Source organism: Humulus lupulus, chromosome 5 (genome assembly GCF_963169125.1).
Source record: "Humulus lupulus chromosome 5, drHumLupu1.1, whole genome shotgun sequence".
In the NCBI taxonomy this organism is placed as follows: Eukaryota; Viridiplantae; Streptophyta; class Magnoliopsida; order Rosales; family Cannabaceae; genus Humulus; species Humulus lupulus.
In genome coordinates this window covers 80,080,967-80,102,634 of record NC_084797.1, presented here as the reverse complement: position 1 = coordinate 80,102,634, position 21,668 = coordinate 80,080,967, and positions in this window count along the sequence as shown.

Sequence of the window (21,668 nt, the reverse complement as noted above, 5' to 3'; positions counted from 1 at the left end):
ACCTCCTCCCATTTTTCATCAAATTTTCTACACTTCTTTGAGGATTCATCTCTTTTCATAATTGGTACTATGAAGTTTTTGATGTGTTCTTGAGAGTAGTCGGTTATAGGTAGGATTGTGTATGATTTCTAGGCTTAAATGAGTACTTTAGGTAATATTTAGGAGTGTAAAGATGTTTAGGAAGGCTTTATCAGAGTATAACTACTGATTTTGGGTTCGAAATCGACGTAAAAATTCGATTTTTAGGTTTCGGAAAATTTTTGGGTTTTTCCCATCTGTAATGAAGTCGAAAATTTTTCTTGAAAAGAAAAACTTTTTACTTTTGCTTTTTGATCTGCTACATTCGCTGTTTATATACTAGTGTCTGTTTGTTTCTAAATACTGCTGATCGACAAAAGACTGAATTATTTTCCACGAGCAGTAGTTATTTTTCTTAGTCCTCACTTGATTGGTCGTAGATTCTCACTTCCCCTTCTTCTTCTCAAATATTCATGCACGATCCCTGGCGAGGTGAGAGGCTAATAGACTAAGATCTCCTATCTTTGTTTTTCATAGACTTCGAGCATCCTATTTTACCCATATCACAAACTCCACCTCAGCCAATACCATCGAGAGACTATCCTAGTCCAAATCCTTCTACAAACTAAACTAGGAGAAAACCACAGAAAACCGAACCATTCATGGCCCATGTAAAACATGTATCCCAGAGAAAGAAAAAGATTCTCAATCCTCACATTGGTGAGCATGCCGCCAATGTTGAGGGTTCTTTGACTAATCGCCAACTCATAAGAACTAAGCAGCCTCCTGAGCTTTTTATTACCCATGCCCTTGTAAAATAGGTCATACAAATGGATGTACCTTGGTACATCTCCCCTCCTTACGTCATATCAAGTAGGATGCTGGCCAGTATCCGAAGATGTAGGACCTGATGTGATTTCTCTATACAATCCAACACCAGACAAGAGGGAAAATGTGCCTGGTGGTGCTTACAGCACCTGGTTGTGGTACCATAACGAGGTAGAGGCAACTTTGTCTCTGCAAGATTTTTTCTGAGGGGTGGCAAACTATTTCGACATATCTCCATTCCATATATCTCCAAACGGATATAGGGTGTTATCTGCACTCTACACTCTTTACCATCATGACAAAAGGCTTGTCCCTATTCCCCACAAGATTAACTACCTATTCAATCTCAAAACCAACCCCAACCAAAATAATACGGGTTCTTCTACTTCTGCCATCAGGAATCTGCATGTTCATTCCTAACCGATATAACCTACAAGTCAAATGTGGGTAAATAATTTTAAGAGTACTTCCTCACCACCGATCTTGTAGTGGACAACTTGTGCTTCACCTTGGGAGGTAATTTTTTCTTTTCTGAATTTGTTCAATGTAAAGGTTGTTTCTTTCTTCTTTGTCTTAGTCTGTATTGTCGAATATAGGCCCATCATTCCAACCTGAGCCTAGTCAAGGCATGACAGAGAGAGTTTCAGCCCTGGCCAGGATGACCTTTGTTGAGAAGAGTGTCAAGGAGCTGGTAACCAAAAATAATTTCAGGTTGGTCGGCCTTCTCGAACCTCACCATGATGTGAAGGAATTGACTGCTGGGAGTAACACAGGAGAAGGAACTATGGAACGAATTTCTTCCGACTAGCCACAAGATGTCTCCCAACCCCAAAGCATCATCCAGCAGGAGTCACTATCACGTAGACAAGCTCCAATCCCCAACCAGAACCTATTCCCCCTTCCCACAGGAAAGGGAAGCAAAAACTACTTGAGCACCCTGGTCGGTTATATGACTCGTCTGAGGAAGAAAGTGGTATGAATTTCTCAACTCTTTTACATATGTTTCTAATTCCTAATAGTCTATTAGATAGGAATGTCAACTTTATATTTCTGACTAGTAGCTCTAATTCAGATTTCTTCGAGGAGGATAATGTTTGTAGCATTAGTAACATAGACAATAAAGCGACCAGTAAATGTAGTTCATGTATAATACTTGGAATTTTTTCTTATTGATCTTCATGAATTCTTGTGGAAACTTAACTAATCGTTTCACCTCTTTTTTAGTCATGCAGTCCAACAACGCCTTTGACATCTACGCTTCGGGGGGCTAAACCACTAGCTTAAGGAAATTGAGTCGAAGAGAAATGGGAGGCACCAGTGGGGCACCTCTGAGTAAGTAGTCTTGATCAACGGAGGCTCATATTCCTTCAAAAACCACTACTCCTCCTCCCTCTCCTAAACCAGATTCTTCAACCTAGCAGGTGGGAAAACCCTATGTAATGAGATGCTGACCAATGCCTCTAGCTCCACAATAGACAAGCTGCAACAAGTGGCCAAGAAGTGACTTAGCAAATAGGCTTTTGCCTCTCTTCCTTCGTTGAAAACCGACTAGGTCCTTGGTCGTAGTTTCAATGAGATACTCACTATAAATATATTTCCTAACTTTTTTTTTTGTTTGGTCAATACTATTATTTTTCCTTTTACCAATGATGACTGATTTTTTAGTCAACTGATGTAGAGTCAAAATAATTATTTTGAGAGTTTTCAATAGAACAATCAATAAACAATAACTGAGAAAAAAACCTAATAATAATGGGCAATAAATAATAAAGAACACCTGGATTTATAGAGGTTTGACCCCAGGAATTGGTAATGACTTACTTCCTCTTAGTTTTGAATTAATCTTGAAGGTTTACACAAGAACACAAAGGATCACAAGTGGATTTCTATGTGTAAAAGACAATACAATAAGGCAGAATTGCTGCTCAATATAAAAATAGGTTGTTCGGTATATTTCTGAACACTGGTTGGTAGGATAGTTCGTTAACCCCCTCCATTGTGGTGAAGAGTTAGTATTTATAAGAATCCAATGGCCTATAGGTTATGCCCGAGCATAACTGATTGGAAAATATACCTATATTCTCGCAGGCAATTGTTGCCCTATTCTTTAGGAGCTCTGACATAGTTTTCAGGCTGTTAGGTGCGTGGTGAGTGTAACTGCTTTAAACCGACCAGGGTTTATCTATCTGTCATACCTACCAGCGGGTTTTGTGGTGGTCTTACCGAGCAGTAACTATTATAAATTATGTGAGTGTACTCCGACCAGCCTGCCCGACCTAAAGCCATATGTCTAAAACATAATGCCACATGTTCAAGATTAGTGCCACGTAAGATATGGCAATTTTTGAGATAACATTTCTCCCCAAGTTTGTAATGGTGCTAAACAGCATGGAAACTTTCTTCTAGGGTATACCTTTGTATTTCTTCAAGTTTCCAAGAAATGACTTTTCACTTTTTCTAGCCTCTTTTTGAAATTATAAAGTTTCATGATGGCTTCTCTTAATAACTATAACATCAGTTGTGCAGTAACCGAAGAGTGGCCTGACATGTGCAGCGGTTGAGGAGACATGACTGGAGGGATGTGCGAGCAGGCGTGCTGACGTGTCTGGGGAGATGTGCTTGTAGCAGTTGAGGGTTCTACTGGGAGATGTGCCTAGACACTCATGGAAGACGATCCTCTGACGCCGAGCACATTCTTGGTACTACGACCTTGCAACAAGTAAGTTTCTCAACCTTCTCTTTCTGTTGTGGCATTGTGTATGAGAAATTTTTCCTTTTTTGGATTTTTTTACTGTAGCCGTGAGTGGTTTCTTGGAAAAATCTTTGGGTGGTACTTGCATGTCACTTGAATCTGGAAATGAATGATTTTTTTTGGTAGTTCTAGGCATGGTCTGATTGTATTAGCCTTTGATTTTTGACAAATCTTGACTCTTGATGTAACAACCCAAATTTACAAATAAGGCTTAAGGGCTTTGATTAGCGTTCCAGGAGGGCATAACTAGAATATATGTGATTTAATGATTAAAAGTATGTTACATGATTATTTGAATATTTGAGATGCATGACTATGTGTATTAGTATGCATGTAGGCCCTGATTAGGTTAGAAGGGCATAATCGTAATTTTGGCCCGTTGAGGGCATAAATGTACATATATGTGATAAATTGTTGAGACCACATTATTATGAGGATATATTTGTGATCTGTGATTCGAGACGATCCTAGTGAGCAGGTTAGCGAAAAAGTCACGGCGGGGATTTATACCCAGCTCGGGGCGAGCCTAGGGGTGTAAATGGGAATTTAGAGAATATATTGGGGTTAATTTTGATATTGAGGAATATAATTGGTGATTAATTAGGTATCAGGAAATAAGCGAAAAATAATAGAGACACTCGAGGAATTAGCGGGAATTGGGTGAAATGACCAAAATACCCCTAGGTGGACTAAAGGAGTTAGGATTAAGAGGGAGGGTATTGTGGTCATTTGGGCTTTTAAGGGATAGGCATAAATTGGTGATTGATATGGGTTGATATGTTCAGTATGCTGAATAGTTGATTATCATGAATGCTTATATGGTTGAGAACATGCTTATGTGATATGAGATATTGGATTGTTTGTTGATTGCTTATGCTCTGTTATTGTGTTTTCTTGCTGGGCCTTGGCTCACGGGTGCTACGTGGTGCAGGTAAAGGCAAGGGCAGGTTGGAGTAACCCTGAGGTGGAGGGCTATGGGGCAGAATGTACATAGTCAGCTGTTCGGTCACCATGGCCGAGGAGTGGATCAGGACAGGGATTGCTTAACTGTCTATTTTGCCTTAGTATGGCTAATATTGTAATTAAATCTTGAATCTTTTATAAATGGTTTTAATTCTATTGATTTTGGGATCCCGTGTAAACAGAGGATGTTTTATTTATAAGAAATGCTGCCTTTAAGACCAAAATCTTTTAACCCTAGGTCCACATTAGTTTCAATAACACGTTTTCAACTTAACGACTTGATAGCAAGTCTAGCACTTTTGTAAACACACAGTGTAATGGTCTTGGCTATCCAGGGCATTACAACTTGGTATCAGAGCGTCCTAGGTTTATGGGTTCCTGAAGACTGGTTGGACATGTACATTCACCACGAAAGATAAGCTCGACTCAGGGTTTGGTAAATTGTGTACACGTGATTATGTGCTTAAATGACTTAATTGAAACATGACTGTTGATATATGCTTGATTAATAGGGAGCATGAGATACTAATAGGGCCTGGCCCTTGACTATTGCATAATGTTATTGAGGCATGCTTTTCAGCACTGCTATGCATGTGATTGAATATATGGGTGAATACTTGGATAAATTGTTATAAATTTATTGCATGTGAATGATTGGAATTCCAGTAATAGATCATGAAAGGATTATTACCCTGTCATCATAGTCTGATTGCTGATTCATTGATTGCAGATTGACTTGGATAATTATGCTTCCAAGAAAATCTACGTGACTAGCCGGAAGGTCTGGGACTAGAGATGATGATTAGGGCCAGACCCCTCCGCCAGTCCCTGAGAACTGGCAGCAGCTTATGGCAGACATGCAGGCTCGACTACAGAGCCAAGATGAATAGATTCGAATTCTGCGGCAGCAGGCTCCATCTGGGAGTGTTGCCCCCATTGTGCCACCTGCAGTGGTACCTGTTGTGAAGCTAGTTGAGGTTGGAAACAAGTGGGAACCGTTGTATGAGCGGTTCAGGAAGCAACAGCCCCCGATCTTTGAGGGAGGACCAGATCCACTGAAGGCTGAACAGTGGATAACCATGATTACCACCATTCTTGATTTTATGAGGGTAGAGGGACATGACAGAGTGGCTTGTGCCACATATATGCTGAGAGAGGATGCCCGAATCTGGTGGGAGGTGGCATCACAGACCAGGGATGTTGCTACTTTGACTTGGGAAGGATTTAAGGACTTGCCCAGTCAGAAGTATTATAATGTTGTCATCAGGGCAGCGAAAGTGAATGAGTTTGTGGGGTTAGTTCAGGGAAGTATGACAGTTACAGAGTATGCCCTGAAGTTTGACAGACTTGCGAAATTTGCACCAGATCTTGTGCCTACTGATGCAGCTAGGCAAGACAGATTCATTAGAGGGCTTAATGCTATGATAGCCCGAGATGTGAGAATTACAACAGTTCCTGGAGGGACAACTTATGTCTAGGCTGTATAGAAGGCTCTTACCGCTGAGGAAGCGGAGAATAAGATATGGAGAGAGAGTGCAGTGAGGAGGGAGGGCCGCAGGGTGGTGCCTCCATATTCTGGTTCTGGTAGGGGCGGAGGCCCCAGTGATTTGAAGAGGAAGACTCCTGAGGCTTCGATCGCTCCTGGTTCTAATAGGAGAGGTCGGGGTACTCAGGGAGGCCGTCAGGGAGGCGGTGATACATGGAGGACTTATCCTAAGTGCACAAGGTGCAGAAGACATCATCCGGGCGAGTGTCGGGCTAAGGCCTGTTATGTGTGTGGGGTGGTGGGACACCTCAAGAAATATTTCCCGACAGTGAAGAAGGGAGATGCGGGGAAGGTGGACAGCTTAACACCAGCTCGAGTGTTCACCCTGACGCAGCTAGAGGCCGAGGCTAGTCCCTCGGTAGTGACAGGTCAGCTTTCTAGTATTGATTGACTCTGGTGCTACACACTCATTTGTTTCAAGTAAGGTGATTGATAGACTGTGTAGGCCTAGTGAGTATTGTGTTTCAGGGTTTGGGACTATTTTTCCTACATGGGAACTGGTAGTATCTAGGAGATGGATTAGAGCACTGCCAGTGATAGTTGATGGTAGGGAGTTATCAGTAGACTTGATTGAATTGAGTATGGAGGATTTTGATATGATTCTAGGTATGGATTGGTTGGTTAGATATGGAGCTACCATTGACTGCAGGAAGAAGATGGTGACTTTTGAGCCATAGGGTGAGGATCCCTTCATTTTTGTGGGAGCGGTGCATGGACCCCGTGTACCCAGGATATCGGCATTGAGAGCCAGAGACTTGTTACAGGGTGGATGCATAGGCTTTCTGGCTAGTGTGGTGGATACCACCAGGGTTTCATCAGTACGACCGGGAGAGACCAGATTGGTTTGCGAGTTCTTAGATGTGTTTCCTGAGGACTTGCCAGGGTTGTCGCTGCGTAGAGAAATTCAGTTTGTTATTGAGTTGGCACTAGGGACAGAGCTAGTGTCGAGGGCACCGTATAGGATGGCACCGGCAGAACTGAAAGAATTGAAGATACAGCTGCAGGAGCTTCTGGATTTGGGGTTTATCAGGCCTAGTTACTCGCCATGGGGTGCTCAGTCTTATTTGTGAAGAAGAAGGACGGGACTTTGAGAATCTGCATAGACTACCGGGAATTGAACAAGTTGACTATTAAAAATAAGTATCCTCTACCAAGGATGGACGACTTGTTCGATCAGCTGCAGGGTAAGACGGTGTTCTCAAAGATTGATCTTCGATCTGGTTATCACCAGCTGAGGATCAAGGATGAGGACATATCGAAGACGGCCTTATGAATGCGGTATGGGCACTATGAGTTTTTGGTCATGTCATTTGGTCTGACCAATGCCCCAGCAGCCTTTATGGATCTAATGAACAGGGTGTTCAAGGACTTTCTGGATCAGTTTGTTATTGTCTTCATCGACAACATCTTGGTGTACTCTAGTTCAGAGGCAGAGCACGAGCTTCATCTTCGACAGGTTCTACAGAGGTTAAGGGAGCATCAGTTGTACGCCAAGTTTAAAAAGTGTGAATTCTGGTTACCAGAGGTGACATTCCTTGGACATATCGTTGGTGCAGATGGGATTAAGGTGGATCCATCTAAGGTAGAAGCGGTTAGGGATTGGACGAGGCCAAGGAACGCCTCAGAGGTGCGGAGCTTTCTTGGTTTGGCAGGTTACTTCAGATGGTTTGTAGAGGGCTTCTCAAAGATAGCAGCACCGATGACGGAATTGACACAGAAGAATTTGAAGTTTATCTGGTCAGCCAAGTGTGAAGACAGTATTTAAGAACTGAAGCGACAACTTATAACAACGCCTGTGTTGAGTCTTCCTTCAGGGGAAGGGAAGTTTGTTGTTTACTACGATGCATCAAGGTTGGGTTTAGGCTGTGTGTTGATGCAGAATGAGAAGGTTATAGCATATGCATCACGACAGCTGAAGGAGTATGAGCAGCGGTATCCTACCCATGACTTGGAGTTAGCGGCAGTGGTATTCGCACTGAAGATTTGGGAGAAGTGCGAGGTCTACACTGACCATAAGAGTCATGATATGGGTTTATATGTTCAGTATGCTGAATACTTGATTATCATCAATGCTTATATGGTTGAGAACATGCTTATGTGATATGAGGTATTGGATTGTCTGTTGATTGCTTATGCTCTGTTATTGTGTTTTCTTGCTGGGCCTTGGCTCACGGGTGCTACGTGGTGCAGGTAAAGGCAAGGGTAGGTTGGAGTAACCCTGAGGTGGAGGGCTACGGAGCAGAATGTACATAGTCAGCTGTTCGGTCGCCATGGCCGAGGAATGGATCAGGACAGGGATTGCTTAACTGTCTATTTTGCCTTAGTATGGCTAATATTGTAATTAAATCTTGAATCTTTTGTAAATGGTTTTAATTCTATTGATTTTGGGATCCCGTGTAAACAGAGGATGTTTTATTTATAAGAAATGCTGTCTTTAAGACCAAAATCTTTTAACCCTTGTTCCACATTAGTTTCAATAACACGTTTTCAACTTAACGACTTGATATCAAGTCTAGCACTTTTGTAAACACACAGTGTAACGGTCTTGGCTATCCAGGGCGTTACACTTGATGCCCATTTTTGGCCAATTTGCACTTTGGGGCTCTTGCGGAACACAAAGAACAGTGTTTAAATTTTTTTGAAAAACCTATTTTTTTCCTCGGCATATGTTGATCTAATTTGTCTTCGTGTTGGTACTCTGTCCTGTTTTTATTATTGTCTGGTCGGTACAACTCAAGGTGTATATGTCGGCCAACACTATTTGGTGCTCTCACATCTTATTTCCCCTTTTTCTTGTATGTAGAGTATTGGGGGAGCTGATCATCGGACCTGTGAACAACGATGGCCTGTATCAAACAGACTACTCATGGTGTTGATGATCAAGACCCTCATGTTGCACGCCGTGCCACTACTGTTGAAACCCATGAAGCCCCGCCCCCTGATGAAGAACCGATTAATTTAGGGCAGGAAGAGGAGGCTAAGATGGAATATTCCACGAAGATTTACTCTAGGGAAAATCTTAACCCCTCATCTGAGACGGAGGAGGCCCCCTTGTATTCTGCTCCTGCAAGCACTATTTCTGACAAGCAGTTGCAGAATGTCAAGGAGAAATTCAAGCTCAGTGACGTTACCATACTCAAACCCTCTCCCCAACATAATAAGAAGAACCCTGGGGCCCAAATTTGCGCTTGGAGCAGGTTCCACACTAAGCTGGTCGATGCCATCTGCGCACGAGATAAACTACCTTTTTGACCTTAAGTCTAGCCCTCGACAAGGCCACTCGTGGTATTTTAATTTTAGCCATAGCGATTCTGATGTTTATTTAACCAACATAGATGGCATCTCCAAGGTTAGGGAGTATGCCAAACAGTACTTCCTCACGGCAGACATTGGTGCCAACCACTTGTTGCTCCAACTTAATGGTCCCTTTAGCTGACTGGCTCCCACCAAGGAGATGGACCCCAGCCATAAAGACCTGATGGCCTTCACCACTGCAATAAAGCTTGTCAACACTGGGCTCTACCTTAACCCTAAAGCAAAGGGTAAGAGTGCTACCCTTATCAGAAAGTTGCCCAGAAGCAACCTCCCAGCACAAAGTTGCCCAGCCAACACCGGCCCAGCAAGAAACAGAAGATGTCGACCAAACTGTCGGGCAGACGTTGCGTTGCCCATCGCACAAGGAGCTAGACTGGTTTAGTTATAAGGGAGCCTGTTGAACAGAGCGCTCCCACGACTATTGCTGCCCCCCAGCATGGAAAAGGGAAGCAAGCCGAGGACATCCCGCTCACGGTAGCTGGCTGCTCAGGGGAAGCAGAAGAGGGTGACTTGGTGCTAACCTTTTGAAATTATTTTCACTCTACCTATTTATCTATTTTTTTTTTCATGTTTTGACCGTGCTCGGCATACTCACTAACCTTTTGCTTTTTTTTTTTTTTTGCTTTGAATAAGGCCTTGGCAATCCACCAGGGGCATGTAAAAAGGGTGTCCACCTCCGAGGGTAGCTTCATGGCTAACTTGGGCACCAAATCTCTGGAGAACATCAACAACAATGGTCTACAGGATATTGTTAAAGCTAAGTGCTCCATTTTCTTTGTATTATTTCTTTTTATTATTATCTTCGTTAATTTCTCTAACTTCCTTCTTTAAATGTTGCAGGGAATCTTGCCACTTAGTATGCTCACCGCCGGGTCAAGGTGGTGAACAAGTAGGTGAGCGACTTGCTGAAGGACTTCAAGGAAAACATCTCCATAAAAGCCTAGGTTACTCAGCTGACTGAGCAGGTCCAAAAATTGCAGCAGACTTCTGAGCAGGTTACCAAGGATAACAAGGGTCTCCAAGCCGCTTCTAAACAAAGGAACTTGCACATCAACCGACTGGAGATGAGGGTTGAAGAGCAGAAGGACATTGCCATGAAAAACGCTGCCGAGGGCAGAGTAGTCCAAGAAGAGAGGGATGAGTTGGTGAAGGCCCTTGATTAAGAGAAATCAAGAAGGGTTGCTGATGATAAAGCCTTTGAAGACTTTGGAATGAGAACCTTTTACGACTTCCGGGTTCGCAACAAAGGAGCAAATTATAACTACCTGAGGGAGGCCTTCGACGAGCTTATGCATTATTGTGCTGAGCGGGAGAAAACTGAGGCCCAGTCTGCTACTTCAAACCAACTTCCATAGGTCCCAGACTTAGCCATGCCAATCTCGGAGCCAATTAGTGTGGCCTCCAAAGAGAACGTTGACCTTCTTGGCAAAGTACTTCAACTGACGCCCAGACCCCTACCAATCAACTTCAAGGCCCTCCAACTGACCAGGCTCACATCCAACCAGACAACCAAACCCAAGACTTTTGAAGCAGTTTTTCTTTTTTTCCTGGACAAAAATGGTTGAGCCGAGCAACCTTTATTCTCAAGCAATCTTTTATTTTTGTAAAGATAGCATGGTTGAGTCGAGCAACCTTTAATCTTGTGCAATCTTAACACTTATCTATGAATTGCTTCTCATTTTGATTGTATTTCTGATCATATTATTTTTCATTACTGCTCGGCATAATACTTCTCGGAGCTATGCGACTCTGTTTGGAGTTGTACAACTCTGTAAATCGAAGTTGTTCAATTTTTTTGAATGAGTTGTAAAGAAAAATCGTTCAAACCTATCTACAGAAATTGTGTTATGGCTCTTTTTGTTGCTTGGTACATATCAAGAAATGCGTAAGCACTTTAATATTAATAAAAATTAACGTTTCTATGTCCTTATAATTATGCGCTTTTTCCATTGTTTGTCCATGTATGACTATGGTGCCCTCCAAGTGACCGAGCAGGATTCATAACTCTTGGGTTATTCGCTTGGTCACTTGATAATTGACCAGAGTTGCTCTTAATAACCTGTTCTGGACCACTTGGGTTTGCCAAAACCTATAAAGGTTTCATACACTGCTGGCAATACATGAAATAAATCACTAGTCAGCAAGGTAACGATTGTAAACTAAGGCTTGTAAAAAATGGAAAAAATTCGTATCTTATTGTTAAAAATTAAACCATACAAGCTGTGTCACTAAAATCATAGCTTACATTCATAAATATTAATTATTACAATAAATGGGAAAAAATCGTGCCTGTGCATAATTAATATTGCTAACTTGAGCTGGTTGGTGGTAAGGGCAGTTCGTGCCTGTACTAATCAGCCAGTGACCACTTAAAAGTGATCTTTATTGGTAGTACTTCCTCAGGTGCCCCACGTTCCAGTAACGGGGAACATGTACTAGTTGGAGATCTATGTCGTACCATGCTAGCTTTTACGTGCCGGGCGGTAATATTTCTGTAACCTAGTAGGGGCCTTCCTAGCTTGGACCTAGTACTCCTGCCGAGGCATCTCAACATTTTACTGGTGGGCAACCAGGCGCATGTTGGACTTTTTACGTCTATCTTAATCTGGTCTAAGGACTAGGCCAGCAATTGGTGGTTATGATCTTGGTCGTATGACATACACCGGCAAGATGGGGGAGAGACCTCAACGAGAACCATTGCTTCATACCCATATGTGAGTGCAAAGTGGGTATCATCTGTGGCTGATCGTTTGGTAGTTATGTATGACCAGAGTACTTCAGCCAATCTCTCAGGCCAGTTTCGTTTATGTAATGACCCAACTATTTCTAAGACCTTGGACCATTAAAACTACTGGACATAGCTACTATTTTGGGAAAAGTACATAAAAAATAACATATCTTTATTGAAAACCCAAAATATTGTATCAAATACAATATAATATAAAATTAATAAAATGAAATGTGATGTGGTATGGGATCCCATTGTTTAAAAAACATAAAACATAACTTTAAATTCTAATTGCAGAATTACATCAAAAACATAATTTAAAAGACTAAATAACATCATCCTCGATCGACACGCAGTCCATTCATCCTTAACACACAAGCCAAGCTGCCATGAATCCTTCCGCCCTCCATATTCATTTTCCTACATCAAGCTAAAAATAAAGGAGTGAGCCTATTGCCCAGCAAAGAAAATCTACTAAAAGCATACATCATAACTCATAATCATAAGACTATATCATAAACATATACTATAAAACATCTGACTATAAAAACATATATCATATAGGACTACAATATTAATGGCCATTAACTCATTAACATGGCATGTGATAAACCATCTCGGTCCTCTGTCTACTAATCAAGGTAGGTGAAATCACATGGTAGTATATGATAACCCATCTAGGTCCTCTACTAGTCGAGGTAGGGTAAATCATAATTCTAACCCATGAAAATGATAAACAACCTTGGGGTTTGCTATCTAAGCAACTATAAGCCCCAAGCGACATAAAAACATTGGGGTTTGCTAGCTAAGAAACTATAAGCCCCAAAGACTACAAGACATATTCATACATAAATATACTTATCATAACGTAAAACATATAATAACATAAACATAAAAACACATATAATCTATCCTATTTTCCTTGCCAAAAGCCGGGATATTTGGGAACAAGAACGGGATTAGAACACTCATATAATCCAACTGTAAAAATGGTGAGTATCTCTAAAGAATAAAGATGAAAAGAAAACTAAACCATCAAGAAGAAACTTACCAAGAAGAACCTTAAGTTTCAAGAAACTTAAATACATAATCAAGAATCATAAACAAAAGTTAGGATTTGAATAAAAGAAAACTAAAGAAAACCAAAGAACTGAACTTAGGAATAAGAATACCTTGAATGATCTTATGGATTGATCTAATCAACAATACCAAAAACACACTATATCTCACTTCCCAAGTGTTTAGAAAAGCTTAAAATGATAAAGCTTTTAACCCAAAACCCAAGCATTTCTCTCTATAGTAACACTAGCAACTTGGAGGCTTTGAAGACTGCTTGAAGAATGAAGAAAATGATTGAGTACTAGGTCCTATTTATAGAGTTCTAGGAGTGAAACTAACCCTTTTTAATTTGAATAAATAAATGATTATAAAATGAAAAATATTTGAATTTTCGTTCAACAGACGCCCAGAACTCGGTCAAAATCGTTCAAAGGCAGGTCTAAGTGGTTAAGGGTATTTTAAAATTTAAAAATCATCAATATTCAAATATCAAGCTTGGAGCTGATATATCGCCTCCTCCTATATTATCGAGCCCCGTTCGATCATTTGTGCAAAGTCGACGTGTTTTCCGTATGCGATATATCGACCCCTATAGCTGCGATATATCAGTACACATTGATATATAAAAAACGTATTTGCACTTTTTCAGCATATTTTGAACTGTTTCTGGAAGGTTCTAGAGCTTCTAGATCATTCTTTCATTAAAACTATACTTCAAAATACTTAATTCCTCACTAATCATTATTATGACAAGTGTCATGCTCTTAATGGTTCTATCTACACCTTAGGTTATAATAAATAATATATCTAGGACCAGAAATATTAATAAAACCTTATGTTATAATTAATATTTCTAAACTATAGGATAAACTAATAAAATCCCTAACTGTTGCTATGAGTTTCCAACTAAGTCCCGGCTTGAACCAAAGTCCATGGAATCTAACATACTACAAACTAATACTAACTACTACTACTACTATCTAGCTAGCTAAGTAAATATTATGGGACACTACAGTTTAGCTTCTTCTAAATGCTTCTTTAGAGTGTCTTTGAGAGTCTTATTAACTACTTCTACCTGCCCATTAGCTTGAGGGTGCGAGACTCCTGAGAATATTTTTGTGATGCCATGCCTAGCACAGAAATCAGTGAAAAACTGTCTGTCAAGCTGGGTGCCATTATCAAACACTATCTTTTGGAATAGACCAAACCTACAGTTTATATTTTTCACCACGAAGTCCAGTACTTTTTTGGAAGTGATGGTTGCTAGTGGCTCGACTTCTATCCACTTGTTGAAATAATCAATTGCTACTACCGCATATTACCCCATTTCCCTTGTTGAAATACTATATTACCTCATTTCCCTTTGGTAACCAACAAATTAGGTCAATTCCCCAAATGGCAAAGGGCCATGGACTTTGCATCTGAGTAAACTCATGCAGGGCTGCTTGGGGTTTCTTAGGAAATGTTTGACATTTGTCACATCTTCGAACACATGCAAAGGTATCTTCATTCATAGTTGACCAGAAGTTGCCTTGCCTTAGAGTCTTTTTAGACAGACTTTGCCCCAGTGTGATTCCCGCACAAACCCTGATGTACCTCCTGCAACAGTTGTCTTGATTCTGTTTGGTTGACACATCTCAGCAATGGCATGGAAAATCCCCTTCTGTACATAACCCTGTCCAGGATTAAGTATAGATCAACTTTCCTCATTTATCTTCTAAACTCATTACGGTTCCTAGGAAAGGTTTCGTGCTCTAGATAAGCTGTAATTGGGGTCATCCAGGATGGGGTGTTGTCTATCAGAAGGACTGGCTCTGGCAGGTTGGTTTTGGGTTCGGCCAAGTAATCAATGGGGACCAGGTTGGCTTTGTCCACCACAACACTATTGGAAACTTTGGCCATAGCATCCGTTGTGTCATTCTGTTCCCTTAGTATCTGCTGGATGGTGTATTTTTTGGATTGAGCAAGTAAGTCCTTGATTTTATTAAGGTAGGCCATCATTTTTCACCTTGGGCAGCATACTCATCGAGGACCTGATTGACAACAAGCTGTGAATTGTTGTATATGTCCAAGGATTCATCCCTCACTTCTCTCACTAACCTCAGGCCCATGATTAGTGCTTCATACTCCGCTTCATTATTATATGTATTAAAACCAAAGCGAAGTGCGGAAGGGATGCGTTTTCCCTCAAGCATTATAAGTGTGAGGCGGGCTCTTGACAGTTGTTCGATGGATGAGCCATCGACATGTAATTTCCATACTTGTACTTCATTCTTAGAACGGTGCATGGTACTAGGTTCTGGTACTTATTCAGTACTCTTCTCAGTGCCAGTATTAGGCAGTTGTCCAGATTCTGACGGCTACTCGGTCATCTCCTCCTCTGTTTCTAGTACACATGTACACTCCGCTACAAAGTCTATTGGAGCATGACTGTTACTTGTTGTTTAGAGCTAATGGGTGATCTCATATTGCCCCAGATCTTTTTCACATTTAAGTAGCCGACCAAAGGTGTCCGGCTTCTGTAGGACTTGGCGCAATGGCTGGTCCTTAAGAACTTTCATGGGATGAGCTTGGAAGTATGGCCGAAGTTTTCCACAGGACAAGAGCAGATAGTAAGTCAATTTTTCAAATAGAGGGTACATGCTTTCTACCCCGATCAACCTTTTACTAACGTAATAGACTTGATACTGGACTGTAACTTCCTCTCTGACCAGGACTGCGCTAACAGCGTGCTCCATTTCTGCTAAGTATATGCACAGTTCTTTGCCTTCAAGAGGTTTTGAAAGGATCGAAGGTTGTTCTGGCTGCTACTTTAGAGCCTGGAAAGCCTAGTTGCACTCCTCAGTCCATTCAAATTTCTTGCTCCCCCTGAGGATGTTGAAAAATGGAACACACTTATTAGTAGATTTTGATACAAACCTGCTTAGTACTGCTATATGCCTTGTCAGGCTTTGCACGTCCTTGATCCTGGCTGGTGAGTGCATGTAAAGCAGAGCTTTTATTTTTTGGGGGTTTGCTTATATTCCTCTGGAGTTTACTATAAACCCCATAAACTTGGCCAACCCTACACCAAAGGAGGACTTGAGAGGATTCAACTACATCTTGTAATGCCTTAGGATGTTAAAACATTTCTGCAAGTTGTCTATGTGCCCCCCAGTGTTCTTGGATTTCACTAACATATCATCAACGTAAACTTCCATGTTATTTCCAATCAGATCCTTGAACATACGATTTACTGGTCGTTGATATGTGGCTCCAGCGTTTTTGAGGCCGAACGACATGACCTTGTAGCAGTGCAACCCTACGGCTGTGCAAAAGCTTGTGTGCTCCTGGTCAGGGGGATGCATGGTAATTTAGTTGTACCCCGAGTAAGCATCCATAAACATTAAAATCTCGTGACTGGTTGTAGCACCCACCAGCGGGTCAATTCTTGGAAGTCGAAATCAATCTTTTGGGCATGCTTTATTTAAGCCTGTGAAGTCTATGCATACCCTCCATTTTCCATTAGGTTTTGGTACCAATACGAGGTTGGACACCCATGCCGGGTAGAAAACTTCTTTGATGAAATTGTTATTAAGAAGTTTCTCCACCTCCTCCTTCAATGCCTTAACTCTATCTTTATTAAGTAGCCTCATCTTCTATTGTGCAGTGTAACGCCCCAACCCCAGGGACCGTTACGGTGTGCCTTGCAAACAGTGCTAAACTCGCTAATCGAGTCATTTGGCCAAAATCGTGAACTAAGTATGATTAGCGGTTTAGGGAATAAAAACTTTGGTTAAGATGTAACGTTTCACTAGAACGTTTAATATATACATTGGGATCCCGAAAATAAAATTTCAGAGTCTATTACAAAAGAATATTTACAACAGGCCGTTCTAAGCGGCAAAACAGGGTTCAACCCTAGTTCCACTTTAAACCTCGGCCGTGGCGGACGAGCAGCTGCATATGTACACATCATCACCTAAGCTCTCCAACTCAAGGATGGTCTAGCTTCCTCTTGCCTTTACCTGCACCACGTAGCACCCGTGAGCCGAAGCCCAGAAAGAAAACACAGTAAAGCATGATATAATATCAACAACGATCATAATAACCATTCAGGACTATCAGTCCAAGCAAATAGGTGACAATAGCCAAAAGTCACAATAATGAGCATCGCTCCTTCTAGCCATGTGACGATAGAGTCACCAGGGCTTAACTGATAGTTGATTCTTTCATAAGTTTGATCAGGACAGGTGCATGCTGAATGGTCACCAACATAACCTTCCTCCCGACTCTAGAGTCGTGCTATGGACAACGTCCCCTAACCATGTGACAAACAGTCACCGGGGTCATATACCTTGGCTATAAACATCTGGTCAAAGACCAGTCAAGCGCTTATAAGTTCTTCGACCTTAGGGTCGGTCCCGCATTAATGCCATGGAGCTATTCAATACGTGATCATCGACTTTAGGGTCGGTCTGGCATTAGTGCCCTAGAGCCACTCAATGCACAATTCTCGACTTTAGAGTCGGTCCAGCATTAATGCCATAGAGCCATTCAATGCATGATTCATCGACATTAGAGTCGGTCCCTGACTAGTCAGTGTCATACACAAGTAAGTCATGCCGCCAGTCATATATCACATCTTCCATATCCATAAACAAGGTACTCAGCATGCTCACTAAATAAGTATTAGTACAATTAGGACCATGCATAAACACAGAGACTCAAGCTCTGAACGTTATCATACCCAGTATATAAAGAATGTCCCAATTACATGTTTCTCATGCATCATATGCGATATATCCAGCAATCCAACATGCACCAATAACAGCCATGCATGTCATGTTTAATAGTCAACCAACATGCATCAAGAATAGCCATGCATGTCACACATAATAATCAACCGACATGCATCAATAATAGCCATGCATGTCATACTCAATAATCAACCAACATGCATCAATAATAGCCATGCATGCCATACCCAATAATCAGCCAACATGCATCATTAATAGCCATGCATGTCACATATACACAGGGTGCAGTTTCTTACCTCAAAGTCGAGCTAGAACGATTAAAAGAACGACCCTTGAGAACGATCAATCCTTTGGTCCTTTAGTGGTCACCTAGTCATAACCAAATATGGAATCCCATCAATAAAACAAATCAATGAATGGTTTACAAACTAAACCACACTCTCGGGACCAATACCCCACTCTCGGGACTCTCAAACTACTCAAAAGGAGCAAAGGAACCGACCGCCGAGCCTTAAAAACCATCCCGAACCCTAAAATCAACACCTCCTGAAACTGGCCTAGCGCCTAGGCGCCACCCACCAGCGCTGGGGCACTAGGGCGGGCGCTGGGGCGCCAGCTTCAGGCGAGCAGCTGCACTAAAACTCCATTCTTGCGATTCCTCTTGAAACCAACCTTCCAAACACATCCCAAACCTTACCAAAACATCCAATTCAACCCCTAAACCTCACCTACATCACCTCCTCACCAAAACCCAATCACACACACACCAAAAACTCCCCTTGATTCCAACTTCCCACATCAAATTCTAGAGCTGAAAACTATAAGAAAAACAGAGTACACCTGAAACCAAAGTCTAAAACCCACCTTGGAACCTGTTTTGAATCCCCTTTAATGGTTTAAACAAGTCCCCTAGCTGCCACCTTTGATTTCCTAGCTCAAAGCCCCAAAGTGGCTCTCAAAATTTGGAAGAGAGATGGAGGAGAGTTTTGTACGGGAGAGAGAGGAAGAGAGGATGAGGATGGCTCTGTTTTTAACTCTGTATTTTCTACAGCCTTCATGTCATATATATCTTAGGGGTGAAAAGACCATTTTTCCCCTAGGTCAAATAAAGGCTTCCAAAGACTCCCAAGGGTAAAATCGTCCTTTCCCGCCTATCTCGTTAATTATAATTAACACCCTCCAATTCCCATTATTCTCAATATTCTCAAATACCAATAAATCTTATCCCATTACCCTTTTATTCCCAGTAATGTTCTAGTCATCAAAATGACCCCGAGACTCACCCCGAGCCCCGAACTTAAACCCGTTATGGCTAGACCGAACACTTACATCTCATGATCGTCTCATGCCGATTAGCTCGAGCCAATCCACCTTATAATGTGGCTATATTAATTAATCACAACCATGCACCCAAAATATACAATTACGCCCACAATGGCCAAATTACCAAAATACTCTTATAATAATAAATACTCCCATATGCATGCATTCACCATCATATAATAATATAATTCACGTAAACATGCATATAATTATTAAATAACATAATAAATCAATTATGGCCCTCCCGGCCTCCTAATCAAGGTCCTAAACCTTATTAGGAAATTTGGGGCATTATAACTATCCCCACCTTACAGAAATTTCGTCCTCGAAATTTACTCAACAGCTTGGAACAAGAATTCCACACGATTGACACAAATTTCCAATTCTCTGGGTCGCTTTCTCAACCTTATCATTCCTATAGCCTTACTATAACCCAAGGTTCCTTCTGTCTAACAGAACCTCATTACTTATGTCACAATCTAAACTGGCTATTCCTTACCGGAATACTTAACCTAACCTTCAGATTCCCATAGCTCAACTCATAAGTTCCTTCGGTCCATGCCCACTGCATGGAAGCACATAATTCACTGTGTACAACTTCCAGTGCCAGAAGTAAACTGATTCAGAGTCACCCTACTCAGACCCAATCAGGATCCAACTGCTGAAACAAACTAGCGCTTGACTTATCTTAATTCCTCACCCTTCTCTACGGTGATACTTTAGAGGAGATACATTCTTCTACCTGGAATTTCCACATTCCTACTTTCCAGTTCAATAATACTTTCCCATTTATTCTGAGAGATGAGCAACCAAAATTCAAGCTCCAGCAACCTCATAAATCCCCTGAACCACCTCAGGATCCAGACATATATATATTACCTCACTCATCTTAGAAGATGTTCCTCCAATAATAATTGGATAACCCTCTCTCTCTGATTTACCATCAGTCTGAGAGTAATAAACTGTACTGAGTTCCATTTATATACTCATCGCCTTTCTAACCCTTCCAAAACCTGGAAGTCACAATAAAGTCTTCATCTGATAAGATAGACCTTGAGTTCACGAAGGCTCTCTATCCTTCTGACAAGGAGACTCAAATATTGATCAGTTGTACTATTCACCTACCCTTACTGATAAAATAAACTCACTTGGACTACCAGTCCACAATGACTTAACGCTAACTCATACCGATCCATCGACCTGGGAACCCCACCGCGAAACTCATCGCGATGCTCACTTATTCCCACTATGAAGTACCCAAAGGCTGTAATGGCCTTGCTGTTCCCTGATATTCTGCCTCGATCTGCTAACAGGTTAAGAACTTTTCACACATCTCATTACTTCCCTCTTCATCTCAGGCCATCACTATAAAATTTCCATATCATGTAACCCTTTCACGATGCCTGAATGAAACTAATAAAATAATAACATGAGATCCATCCAAAATCTCTCAGTTGATCTCAATGTCCATCGGATCCCAAGTCCGATCTCTATATCACCACAAATTCATGTCTGTCACTATACAACCTTTAGCTAATCCAGCTAAAGCTTTCCATTCAATCTTGCCCATCTGTGGCTCTCTTAATCATCTTTCCTTTTTATCTTTCTTGAGATAATAATCTCAAACAATAAACTGGCCACCTGGCCCACCAGAAACTCTACTCCAGTTCTGGTCAGATTCTTTAATCAACATGTTGCATAGGCAATCACTTTTTCTCTATCACTAGGATGTCATAACAATCCCCTAACTGATCCTGGTCTATAAGAGACCCAGCACTTTCTCCCCAAGGCACCTGAGATATCTTGACTATCTATGGACACTCCTGTCCCCAAGGCACTCTTCACTCTTGGCAATTCTCCGCAGAGAAAGCACCACTATACCATCATCCAAGACGATCACAAATCCCATTCAAGTTTACCCTTGAATGCACTATTCATTTGATTCACAAACACTTAACATCAAACCAATTCCCAAGACATATTCAGCACTTGCAGTGCTCAAATCCGATACCAGTTCAACCTTTACATAATTTTCTTCTCTCTGATCTCTAACTGGTCTTAACCAGATCCAAGATCCACCTTAGAGGATTCCATCTTACTCAGCAACTAACCCTCTAATTCTTATAACTTCACTAAGCCACTCAAAATAATACTTACATCTGATTCCATCTCTGGCACTAAAACAATCGCTATTCTAGTTTCCTGTTATAACAAGAAGTCTTGGCAAACCATCTGGTAACCCATATGCAGAACCCACAGACTAATCCAGTCTGTCCTGATCTCACTAACACAATCCAAGTGGTATCCACCACACTGGCTAAGAGTTCCATGCACCTCCCTGCACAAACTCCAGCTCTCACATCCGGTTTCATAAACATATCAAATCCATGCACAGTA